Below are 13381 nucleotides of genomic sequence, written 5' to 3' on the forward strand. Positions count from 1 at the left end.
ATTTAAGTGAGCATATAAATGAATTTAATATGTATACAATTTTAATTTATATTTTATTAAGTTTTTAAAAAGACAAATGTAAGAAGCTTTTAAAAAGGCAGCATTAAAAAGACATGCAAAATAATTGACATGAAGAAAAAAGGCGGGGAACCACAGGAAGACATCATTAGTACATCAGGAAACAGATGCAGAGACTGCCCCACTTAGTGAGATGGCTGTCTGGGTAGGTAGACATCAGCTTTTCCTTCCCTCCTCTCTTCCTCTCACTTGGAGAAGCCGCACAGTGTGTGGTGGGTCTGTTTATGCAACTTCCCACTGCCCTCACTTGTCAAACCTTGGTCTAAGGGCTACAGCCCCAAATGAGTCACAGGAGCTTGCCTCCTGCCTGCTCTGGGTCACCTCTGCCCCTAACTAGTTAACTCTCTGCTTTTCTTCCCTGCTTCTTGAGAGCACTGCAGGGCAGGAATCAAACAGCTGCTCCATAACACTCCTGCAGGTATATAGAAAGAAAACTTCCGTGTTAACTGAAAGAAACTGTAAGAACTAAATTAATATCTGCAAGGTTTAATACGCTCGTCTACAAAGTAAATAATTTTAAAATTCAAAATTTTATTTTATTTTATTTTTTGAGACAGAGTCTAGCTCTGTAGCCCAGGCTGGAGTACAGTAGTGCAATCTCAGCTCACTGCAACCTCTGCCTCCTGGGTTGAAGCAATTCTCATGCCTCAGCCTCCTGAGTAGCTGGGATTACAGGCACCCGCCTCCACACCTGGCTAATTTTTGTATTTTTAGTAGAGATGGGGTTTCTCCATGTTGGCCCGGCTGGTCTCGAACTCCTGACCTCAGGCGATCTGCCCACCTGGGCCTCCCAAAGTGCTGGGATTACAGGCATGAGCCACTGTCCCTGCCTGGCAAAATTTTATTCTTGTTATCATCCAGTGTCCTGTTCTTTTTTATGTCTGAGACTCTTGCTTCCATTTCAAGTTTCTCTTTTAGTTAAATTTATAATCATATAGAACAATAGATTTCAACCCCACCTTAAAAAAACCCCACAACATCTTTTATTCCAATAAACTTCATGTAAAAACCCAGTATATACGCACTAGAGGAGGAAGTGGAGATGCTCTGTGGGAGTGGGGGTGGGGAGCCCAGCATTCTACCTGAACCCAGCAATGTCACTATTTGTAGCAATTCAGCCCAGCACAGTACGTGACAATAAATCAGCTAAGACAGATTCAACAAAGTTATTTCCTCAACAATTACATACTGGATGCCTCAGAAAATGACTGCTTAGCCGTATGCTTATTTCAAACAGTATTAGGAAAAGGAAATAAAATAGAATCAAATGCTGAGAACAAGGGAAGCTATTTGTGCTTCATCTTCTGAAGCACTCTATTTTTCTTGGAGATTTTAATCTGACCATAGGCAGAAAGGTGATCATTAGGGTAAGATGGTATCTTCTTTTTTAAATGCTCCATTACATTATACATAGTAATAACTGGTACTCACATGCACACTATTCACGGAAGTGAAGGAGATTAAATGGGTGCTAGGCAGCATCAGCTTCTGCAAACTCAGACTCCCAGGAGAAGCCCCGCTTGTCCCAGGAGGAGCCCAGCTTGTCCCAGGAGGAGCAAGAATTCAGGGCCAGAAGACCAAGCCACTTGCTGCCTGCAACAGCTGAGGCGAATCCCTTAGCTTTTGGGACCCTAAGTTTAGATGTAAAATGCGGATAGTTATACTTGTTCTGCCTTCCTCTTGGGGTCGGGAGGGGTGTGGGTGGGGACGTTGTGACTCAGTCCCAAAAGGAAGGGATGCAAATTGAGGCAGGAGAATAGGGTCTGGAGGCAGGGAACCTAAGGCTGTTTCACGCTGACTTCTAGAACGAAATTGAAAGGAAAACCCTAACTTTTCCTGCCTAAGTAACAAAAGGACCAGAGGCTACTCAGTTTGCAAATCCCCCCAACACTTTCTGAGCGGCAGATGGGAAATTGGCTGTCCGCAACAAATCAGACTGAGTGCAGGCTGAGCCTTCATTTGCATAGAAGTATAAGTTTGTAACTTCACCCTAGCCTCTGATTGGTTTTGCAACCAATCAGATGTTTGCACAGGAGTGCGACCTTTGTAACTTCACTTCAGCCTCTGGTTGGCTGTTTTCTGTAATCTATCAGACTGATTGCGGGCTACCACTTCATTTACATGAGGCGAACATGAAGTGGCCAGTGGAAAACTTCTAGTGGGTATTTGGACCCGAGAAGATTCCCTACCCGGCTCTGGAGCCGCTGCTCAGCCTGCTCCTACACCGTGGAGTGTACTTTCATTTTCAATAAGTCCTTGCTTTCGTTCTTTCATAGCCTTATCCTTTCTTTGCTTTGCTGGGCGTTTTGTCCAATTCTTTGTTCAAAATGCCAAGAACCTGGACAACTTGCAGTCATGGCCCTCTACCGGTGACAAAATCATGTAATGTACAAGATTATAAACTTCAAGACAAACACCAGCCTGGTGCGGGTGGCTCACGCCTGTAATCCCAGGACTTTGGGAGGCCGAGGTGGGTGGGTCACCTGAGGTTGGGAGTTCAAGACCAACTTGGCCAACATGATGAAACCCCATCTCTACTAAAAATACAAAAATTAGCTGGGCATGGTGGCACATGTCGGTAATCCCAGCTACTTGGGAGGCTGAGGCATGAGAATCGCTTAAACCTGGGAAGCGGAGGTTGCAGTGAGCTGAGATGGCACCATTGTACTCCAGCCCAGGCGAACCAGTGAGACTGTGTCTCCAAAAATAAAATAAAGATGAATAAATAAATAAACACCGACTTTTATTATGTAAGTATTTAAAAAAATATTTATGAATGAGGCACAAACTTCTTTTACAGTGGTCTATTGTGCACAGAAGATTGTCTTTGGTTCTTTGGGGAAGAAGAATGAGATGAATAGGCTGTGTATTCAAGGGGGGAATAATCTAAGGGGCACATGAGATAAATATATGAAAATACATGTATGTAAAAGCAGTATAAATGGACACTAGTAGCTGCCATTTGTTTGTTGAGCAGCTTCTTTGTGCCAGGCCCTGAGACATCCTTACTAAGTAGAAAAAATTGTTCCCTTGCAAAAGAGGAAACTCAGGGGTATGGAGTTTACAATAACTTGTAACAGGTCCTGCAGCTTGCAAGGATCAGAAACGGGACATAAACTCATGTTCATCTCATCTGGCTGGCTCTGAGTTCCAAGTTCGGATCTATTTCCATGCTGTCCCCAACCTCTTCTTTTTTTTTTTTCCTCCTTTTTCTCCCACTCCTCTTCTTTTAGTCTTCCTTTCACTCCTCCTCCGCATTTCATTCCTCCTCCTTCTCTATATACTCTTTTTCTCTCTCTCTTAGGGATATGCCCATCTTATATTTATAATTAAGCACAATTTTCATTATTGGCCAACTGGAATTAGAGTTTTCCTACTAATTTGTAGGAATCGTATTTTAAAACTGAGGTATTTAGGTTACAGATGATAAACTTTTTTTTTTTCTTCTTCTATTTTTTTGAGACAGAGTCTCATTGTATCGCCCAGGCTGGCGTGCAGCGGCGCAATCTCGGCTCACTGCAACCTCTGCCTCTTGGGTTCAAGCGATTCTCCTGCCTCAGCCTCCTAACTAGCTGGAGGATTACAGGCGTGAGCCACTACGCCTGGCCCAAACTTTTCAGAAAAATTATCTTAGAGAACATGTTGCTGGATCTGACATCAAATCTATACTTTAAAAATATGGGACTGGCTGAGTGGACTAAGCCTATTTCTTTCAATATTATATTAAATCTCTGAAATATGGGGTTATTCATGTAATGAAAATCCTGTTATAGAAAAAGAAACCCCTTTCAGTTGTAACTAAAAGTTCTTTATGTGACAGCAGTTAGGTTTGATATGGTCGTTACTGAGAGTGTTATTCAGAGCAATAGCTTGCCTTTTTTTTTTTTGAGGTGGAGTTTCGCTCTTGTCGCCCAGGCTGGAGTGCAATGGCATGATTTCGGCTCACTGCATCCTCCGCCTCTTGGGTTCAAGCGATTCTCCTGCCTCAGCCTCCTGAGTAGCTGGAATTACAGGCATGTGCCACCACGCCCGGTTTTTAGTAGAGATGGGGTTTCACCATGTTGGCCAGGCTGGTCTCAAACTCCTGAGCTCAGGTGATCCGCCTGCCTCGGCCTCCCAAAATGCTGGGATTACAGGTGTGAGCCACCAAGCCTGGTCAATAGCTTTCTTTTGACCAGGCAGGATGAACATGTTTTAACACAGATATCCTTTCTTAATTAGAAAATCTAATCATGGCTTTATTCCTGGCCCGTATGATTGTCAGAGTTCACCTTTTCTTGATTACTGCTATATAACTTGAAGTAGGGGATAAGGAACACAGTAGAGGTGAGGATTTTTAGGAGATCCAAGTATGAATCTCTGAGATTTCCCTGTGATGGGCAGGTTTATGTTGACATAAATTGATCTGCAAATTATGTAACTAGAACTACCACATGTGTGGTAGATAGCTTTTTATGAACTAATATCACATATGCATAAAAGAGAATCTAACTTTTAAAATCATCTTATGAGTATATATTAAAATAAGCACAAAATGAGGCAGTGCATGGAAACTAAGGTCCATCTCTTTTTTACACCTGAGGGACTAAGACACATGGAGTGGTCCCTGTAGAGCCCGTTCCCCACACTTTATAGAGTCATGTGAGATTTACCAAGGATAATTCTCTTACTGCACTGGGGAGAGACAGTTACTGAGACAGTTCACTCATTCATCGTTACTTCGTTTCTGTCATTTGAGGACCGAGAACACAGAGTGCCTGCATTTAAGTATCTGATAAAGCAATGTGGACAGGAAATTTGTTTTATGAATTGTAGGATGGAAAGAAATTAACACATGTTGAATGTCTCCTTTGTGCTAGGTACCTTCATATCCCCATTTAATTTTATTTAAAAAATTGTATACTACAAAGTAGTATTCTTTATACCATAAAAAATTAGGAAACCAAGGCTCCGAGAGGTTAAGCAGAGGGCCCAGTGTATCTCAGCTAGAGGTGATGGAGCTGGTGTTGAACTTGGTCTCTGGACTCCCAGTACCTGGCTTTTTACATTATCTTACACTGCAGCAGATAAAAGTGCTTGTAACATTAAGCCACACCATGCCTCGGTTTCCTAGTACAGTGTAGGCATAGGGACCTGGCCATTTTGCTGTGGCTATTCCTGGAATACATGTATCTCAGTTGCCTGTCTCATTTCATGAGAGCTTTATAACATATAAATGTAAGTTATGTTAAGTAAAAATAAGAGGCTATACACATGAGTTTGAGAAATTGCTGATATATTTAAGGTTTAAGAAATTTAGGACTAAAACTCAAAAATTATTCCATTGCTTAAAACTTAATATGCTATAAGGAATCTTGATCCAGATTCTTCTGGGTAAGCATGCATATCAAAAGAAATGCCTGATTATAATAAATCAACTTTTGATTAATATAGCAAAAATTGAAGCTCAATTTTCAATGTGTATGCAGTTACTAATTAATATACACATTAAAAAATAGCACATTTTAAAAAATAGCACAAGCCATGTAATCTTGATTTTTTAATATTTCAATGTGGAAAATTATTTTTCACATTTCTTTTTTTTTGCAGAGATTTTCAAATATTATGCATCATTTTAGACTTAGTTATCATATATGGATTAAGATCTTTTGTTTTCTTCTTGAGACCGGGTTCCACTGTTGCACTCAGGCTGGAATGCAGTGGCAAGATCTTGGCTCACTGCAATCTCTGCCTCCTGGGCTCAAATGATCCTCCCACCTCAGCCTCTGAGTAGGTGGGACTACAGGTGTGAGTCACCACACCCAGCTATTTTTTGTAGAGAGAAGGTCTTACTATGTTACCCAGGCTTGTCTTAAACTCCTGAGCTCAAGTCAGCAACCCACTTTGGCCTCCCAAAATGCTGGGATTACAGGTGTGAACCACCATGCCTGGCCAAGATCTTAACTTATGGATACATTCTTAACTTTATCTGACAAAATTGGTTTGCCAGAATGCTCATTGGTGATATTTAATGAGGGTTTACTGTGTACACGTATGCTTACTATGCATATGCTTTGTGTGAATTGTCTTTTTGAATCCTCCCCAACCCATGATGTATTTGGTGTAATTATGCCCATTTTACAGATGAGAAAACCAAAAGGCCATCAGGCTGGCAAAGAGGGGTGTGTGGCATGGAACCGAGTATTTTGACTCTGAAGTCCATGTTCTTATATGTGCTGTGTATCTATAACATCACTGTGCAAGAAGTTAATACTCAAAAAATACTGCACATTAAAACATTACCCCAAAAAGAATAACAGTGGGAAATAGGCTAATATTCACTCCTACATCTCATCTTCTCCCAGGGCAGTGTTGGCTCATGTTCTTTTTAATTCTTTGGCATTCTCCTTGAGGTTTTCTGCCCCATGGGTATTGTATAAAGACCTCCTCCAACTAGAATATTGCTGGGGTGGCATTCTGCTTTGTGTAATGCCAAAGTTAAGGTTTCTATGAAGTAGACGCATGCTTTTTTGGGAGAGACCACGATTTCTCCTGAAGGGATGCCATGGTGGGTGATTACATGGATTCTTTGTCCCCTCTGCTGTGCCCCACTGTGGGAGAGAAGCAAGGATGGGTCTGTCAACCAGGGAAGAGGAGGCGACAGCGGCACAGTCTCTGGAAAAGTGTTGCTGATAGCCTGTGGTGTGGAGAAGGGCAGGTTTGGGGAGTATCAGGAGTAGAGGGAAGGAAACAGGCTATCATATTTCTATATAAGCAAAATGAGCAGCAGGGCTGACAGCCTTTGGCAGCAGGAAATTGGACATTATTTCTGGAGAGAACTTCCTGTCCCTTATGGGTAAACTTATCCACTTCTCACATTTCCCCACTTGTACTAGGGGCTTCCTAAGAAATAAATACTCTTTTTTTTTTTTTCTTTTCTTTTCTTTTTTTTGAGACTGAGAGTCACTGTTGCCCAGGCTAGAGTGCAATGATGTGATCTCGGCTCACTGCAATCTTTACCTCCTGGGTTCGAGTGATTCTCCTGCCTTAGCCTCTCAAGTAGCTGGGATTACAGGCATGTGCCATCATGCCTCGCTAATTTTTGTTATTTTTAGTAGAGTCAGGGTTTTACCATGTTAGCCAGGCTGGTCCCAAACTCTTGACCTCAGGTGATCTGCCTGCCTCGGCCTCCCAAAGTGCTGGGATCACAGGCGTGAGCCATCGTGCCCGGCCGGAAATACTCTTGCGTGTGGCTCCCTGTCTTTCCATTCTGTCAGGGGTCTGTGATAGAAGTGACTCACCAGGAGGTCTTTTTTGGGGAACTCACAGGACAGAAGTGGGGGGTTATCTTTGGTGGGCTTTCCTCCCCACCTCTCACCCCCACCCCATTGATTTGTCTTTGAGATAACTAATTTTTATTGGGCATTGACTTTTAGGGCTGAATTGGGTCTTTCAAAGTTCACAAGCACTACCCACCGCACCAACCTAACCACCTGCAAACCTTTCTGGAAATTTCCAGGCAAGTGGCTGAGCTAAAGCAGGGAGTGTAGTACAAAGGCAAGATGGAAGCACAAGGCATCATGTTTCATGTATTAAAACCAACTCCTTGGCCAGGTGCGGTGGCTCACACTTGTAATCCCAGCATTTTGGGAGGCCGAGGAGGGTGGGTCACCTGACATCAGGAGTTCGAGACCAGCCTGGCTAACATGATGAAACCCCATCTCTACTAAAAATACAAAAAAAAAAAAAAAAAAAAAATTAGCCAGGTGTGGTGGCAGGTGCCTGTAATCCCAGCTACTCGGGAGGCTGAGGCAGGAGAATCGCTTGAACCCGGGAGGCAGAGGTTGCAGTAAGCCGAGATCATGTCACTGCACTCCAGCCTGGATGACAGAATGAGACTCTGTCTCAATAAAAAACAAAAACAAAAACAAAACAAAAACAACTCCTTGAAATCACATTTAAATATTAAGGTATTTTATATAACCACAAAATTTGCTTTTTAGATGGAATATGAAACCTCATCTATTCTTTGCAAACATATTTTATTAACCTCGCTCTTCTTTGTTTTAAACCGTTTCTCCTCAGTCTTTCATACAGACAGATGGTCTCAGTTATGTACAGTAGCTTCTAGCCTCTGTGTTGCTATGCAACAAAATGCATCCTATCTGCGTCCTTTCTCTGTTGTATCCCGTTTCCGTTCAACTCAAAATAACTAGCCGAGTGCTTCAACATGCTACTTCCTCCTTTCTACAGAGTTGAATACCTATCAAGTATCTTCCTGGGCTTCCTATCTCTTCCTGTTACAGTCTTGAAAAAATGTGTTTGCTCCAATTTGATTTTCCTCATCACTTCCTATTTACATCAACCCACTCAGAGCTAAGGCAGGCAAAACATACATCAGTGAGTCATGCAGCTGTTGGCCCATAGGAAAAAGAAATGTGTCAGCCAATTGAGTGATATTTGAAACTAAAATTTTTTTTATTGTTGTCAGATGTGGGGTTCCTGTTTTTCCTTTTTATTATGGCTTTGTTTCTCAACAGATACTAGAATGTACAAAAAATTAAACATAAAAGTAACTTTTCTCATTTTGGGGTTTAAGAAAGAGGGTAATAATCTTAACAATTCTTGCAAAATAAGAGCAAGCAGAGGACATATAAGTGTCCTGCATTTTGTAGATAGAAGCTTGGAATTTAAAGATAAAAAGGTCCTTAAAAAACGGAAACAAAAATATGTCTTTTAAAAGACTGTATGTCATGTTGGAGTTTTTTTTTTTCTTTCTCTTTTGTTTAATCCTTAGGACATTAGACTCATTTATGGATTCTTCCAAAACTCATTTCATGCCCCTTTAATTCATGTCATTTTTCTTATCCCTAGTGGTCACAAATCTCAAATAATTAGATTAAGGTTGCCCCAACTAAGAAAACAGTGAATGTAGAATGGGGGAGATGGTAACATTGAGGTTAGAGTGGTTATGGAAAATATGTTCATCACTCCTTGCTCTTCAGTGATCAAATTCCAATTTCTGAAGGAAAATCTAATGTCAAGTGGAAAAGCATGCATGTATTTGAAAATCCAAAGGATCTATGTGATTCACATTGGTGTTGTACTTCTTGATTTAAAAAATGAAGGTGCCGGAACATCGCATGATTTGAGATGAAGTATAAATCACTTCGTAGAATTCTGATGCTGTACAATTACTATAAACTCAACAAAAAGTTTTAATTGCCTTAAATTTGTGCGAAGTGTTCTTTAGAGGTGGGCACATTTGTCTTCTTTCCTCGGACGTTTTGGTTTCAGTCAAGTGTTCTCTGTGGAGTTGTAAATTTTCTTTCACAGTGGCTGGGGTGGATGGATTTTACTTCCATGGTTAGTGTTTTCACGCCTGATTTTGCTAAACTTGTGTTGGCCTCTTGCCTGAGAAAGGTCCCTACAGCATACTCTAATGATGATCAGAATAGGTGGTCCTTGTGGCCAGCTCCCCTACCACACTGTTTCTTTGGAAACTCAGCACTGGGAATTGTTGCAAGAGCAGAAGAGAAGCTAAGTAATGTTGAGGATCCGAGTTTCATGGCACTACTTGTTTAAGGTTACTGTGGTCTCTTGATACTGACAGGACCTTATCAGTACACAACGCCACAACGCCGTAGTACCCTTTGAATACTCTGACTATATTCTGTGTCTAAACCAGAACAAAGTCAGGCAGCAATGTCAGATTGGACCCAATGACGGCCAGGCTTTGGGATGGAACTATGTATGTGCCTTTGGCTTAGATGGTCATGTCTGTCTGTGTTTACGGGGGGATTCTGAAGTTATTTTTTAGACAGGTGCTGGTGTTCTTTATTTGGTCATATAAAAATAAAAGGAGATGGAAGATTGGTAATGTGGATGTGTTAAATTTATAGATATGTATATGTATATATGTGTTTGTGTGTATATGTGTATGTATACATATATGTATGTGTGTGTTATATATATGGAAAAATAGATATTAAAAATTATAAAAACCACTCAAAACAATTTTGGGTTATTCGTTCAACATGTGTATTAAATACCCCTTTACATTTCATATTTATTTTATCTGTGATTTTAAGTAAGTTAGATAAAATAACTTTTTTCTACTAGATATTAAAAATATTTTGCTGGGTATAGTAGTTCATGCCTGTAAACCTAGCATTTTGGGAGGCCAAGGTGGGTGGATTGCTTGAGACCAGCCTGGGAAACATAGTGAGATCTTGTCTCCAAAAGAATTACAAAAATTAGCCAGGCGTGGTGGCGCATGCCTGTACTTCACTACTCGGGAGGCTGAGGTGGGAGGATCATCTGAGGCTGAGAGGTTGAGGCTGCAATCAGCCATATTTGTGCTATTGCATTCCAGCTTGGGTGATAGAGTGAGACCCTATCTCAAATACCTATATTTTTAAAAATATGTTTAAAGAGTTGTAGTATTGTAAATTTCATCAGATCTCCAGATCTTTTTTTATCTTGTGTTTTAGAGAGTCTCCTGTCCTCTGATTTATATCATACCCAGGAAAAATAAATAATAGATTTGAACAAAAAAGAAACTTATTTATTGAACTTCCTTCTGTTTTGTGGGCTCAGAAACATTCTGTCCACCCTTCGTTTCCCATACAATATTTCATCATATCACTTTAAACCATGAGTCTTCAAAATTCCTTTCCATCTTGAACATAGTGTGTATTCTAAGCTAGATAGTGAGGCCACAGAGGACAAGTTACATATCTCCTTTGAGTCAAAGGCAGCATCCAGGGCATGTGAGGGGAGCAGCCAGGAGCAGGAATGCATTGACTTGGGGTAAAGCAACCTAAACAATGTTGACCTTTCAACACAGCAGTGGTGACTGGGTATAATGGTTTATTTCTAAAATCCATGGAAGCTGGCATAAAATTAATGTCAGGGAGAATCTTTTGTTTTCCATTTAAATACATTTTGTTATTAATACTAGAGTAAATCATATTCATCATAGATTTTTTTTAAAAAAGCAATAGGTTGGGAAATACACCCCATATATTGTGGGAAACCACCACCATTAACATTGTGGTATATTTTTTTCCCTCTCATTTTCCCTCTTTTGGATTATGATTGGTTTTCTAGCTGTTTTCCATACTTATCATGAATGGGTTCGCATGTCATTAAATACTTTAAATTCTGATGGCTAATAACTGCATATTTATTCCATACATAAGTTACTTTGGTTATTTGTCCAAAGGGTAACCTCTTTTGATTGTTAAAAATAGTTGCAAATTTTATTATGAAATAATGCAAAATTTTGAGCAAGGCATGCTTTGTATCAGGTGTCTACTTACTTCTTTCTAGTATCTCCTCTTATCCTGACATACAACACAAACAATACCTTCATGGGTAGCCTCTTCATGCTCACCTCTTCCAGAACCATGTGAAACTTGAAAATCAAGCCTTTCCCCTGAACTCATCTGAACCTTTTATCTCAGGAATTTCCTCAGAATGTCTACTTTTTCCTGGATATTTGCATTTCAAGAAAGATACTGAAAATGTAGAGAAGTGAATTTCTCATCAAATTTCATTTAGTGTGTCCTCAGCATATGTGTTATATCCATTGGAGGGAATGTACTACTCTGTCAATATTTGTGGGCCGTAATTGTTTCCCAATTATTTCACAATTTTGAGGATTGTCTCCTCAGTAACACTGTCAGTTCCTTTAGTGAAGGTCCTGGGGGGAAAACTTTTTTTTATTACTGCTCAAAGCTTAGCACAATTCTTGGCATATTGCAAATAATAATGGTGATGATACTTTTAAAAGAAGCTTACTTTATTTTAGTGGTTAGTAGGAACCTCAAATCTGAGATCACAGACTATGGTTAGTTGTGGCAATGAAGGAATGATTCTTCTAACAATACTCCCAGGGCAGAAACCACTAGAGGCTGGCCAGAGAAGAAGCATCAGGCACATTTGCCTATTGAACCAGAGGTTTGGTGACATGAAGTAGAATGATTAGGCTTATGTTTAGGGTTAAAACATTTTGAGTACATTAAGTAAATTGTGAGATAGTGGACCTCAGAGTGACAGTGTTATCAGAATTTCTAATTATCTTGGTGTTCCTTTCTGTTGAACCATGCCCAGCCAAACAGATAATCCTGGTCGTCAGAATTACATTTCCATAAATGGAAGATGAATAATTCTCTCTTTTAAGTAACCAAGATAGGATTAAGCCCTGAGGTTGCATGCCTTTGCCATGACTGTTCTTCCCTCTAAAATACTCTTTGTCTCTTCTGACAAATTCTTAGTCATTCTACGAAATCCAATTCAAATATTCCTTTAAACACTTACTGATGCCCCTCGGCTACCTCTGTATAATCCAAGACTTCCTCTTTACTGCTTTCATGGCATTCTTACTGTGAAATATCTAGATCATTAGATATCATAAATATGTGAATCATTGGATATTTATGATGTCTAATGATCACATTGTAGCCATTATACTGGCACTGAATGTCCCTGTGCCCCCACTCTCCTATGAATTGGGCAAGTATATGGGCCATATTTTATTTTGCTTTGCATTTCAGACATTTAATCACAATCTATTATTCATAATAAGTACACAACAAATTTTATCAAGTGAATAAATGATGTTTCACACGTCATGTTGCAAGTTATTGACAATGCCAATAAAACCAAGAACAATGATAGGTTTTATTATGCTGCCTTTCTTTGGCTATCTTGACCAAAATACACAAACAAAGTGGGGTTTTTAGCCTCAGCCTATGACATTTACAAGGCTCTGGTTTTCTTGATTTCCATTCTTTGCCTTAGGTTCCACCTCTTAAACGATAGGGGTCTATTTTCTGTGTTCCTGAACACACTGAGCACATTCCAAGCACAGAGGCCTTTTCTCCTTTGGTTTCCTCTACCTGGAATAATTTTCCTCCACCTATTTGTATGACTCAACTCTTCACCTTGTTATGTCTGATATCCTCAAAGACCACCCTATTTAAAAGGGCAAACTTCTCAATTCCATTACTCTACCCTGATTTATAACACTTAACACTGTTTCACATTATGATACACATTTTAAAATTTATGTATATATTGTTGGCATGGGCTTTGTTTTGTTCATTGCTCTATCCCCAGCAATATTGCAAAAGTGATTCAATGGAAGAAGAAAGGACTTTTCAACAAATAGTGCTGAAGCAATTGGACATCCAAAGGCAAATAAATGAACCTCAAAATAAGCCTCAAAAATCAACTCAAAATAGATCATGCAAAATAGACAATATAATTCTGTGAAAATTTCAGAAAAAACATAGATAAAAATATTTGGATTTTAGGG

Source organism: Hylobates moloch, unplaced genomic scaffold (assembly GCF_009828535.3).
Source record: "Hylobates moloch isolate HMO894 unplaced genomic scaffold, HMol_V3 SCAFFOLD_18, whole genome shotgun sequence".
Lineage (NCBI taxonomy): Eukaryota > Metazoa > Chordata > Mammalia > Primates > Hylobatidae > Hylobates > Hylobates moloch.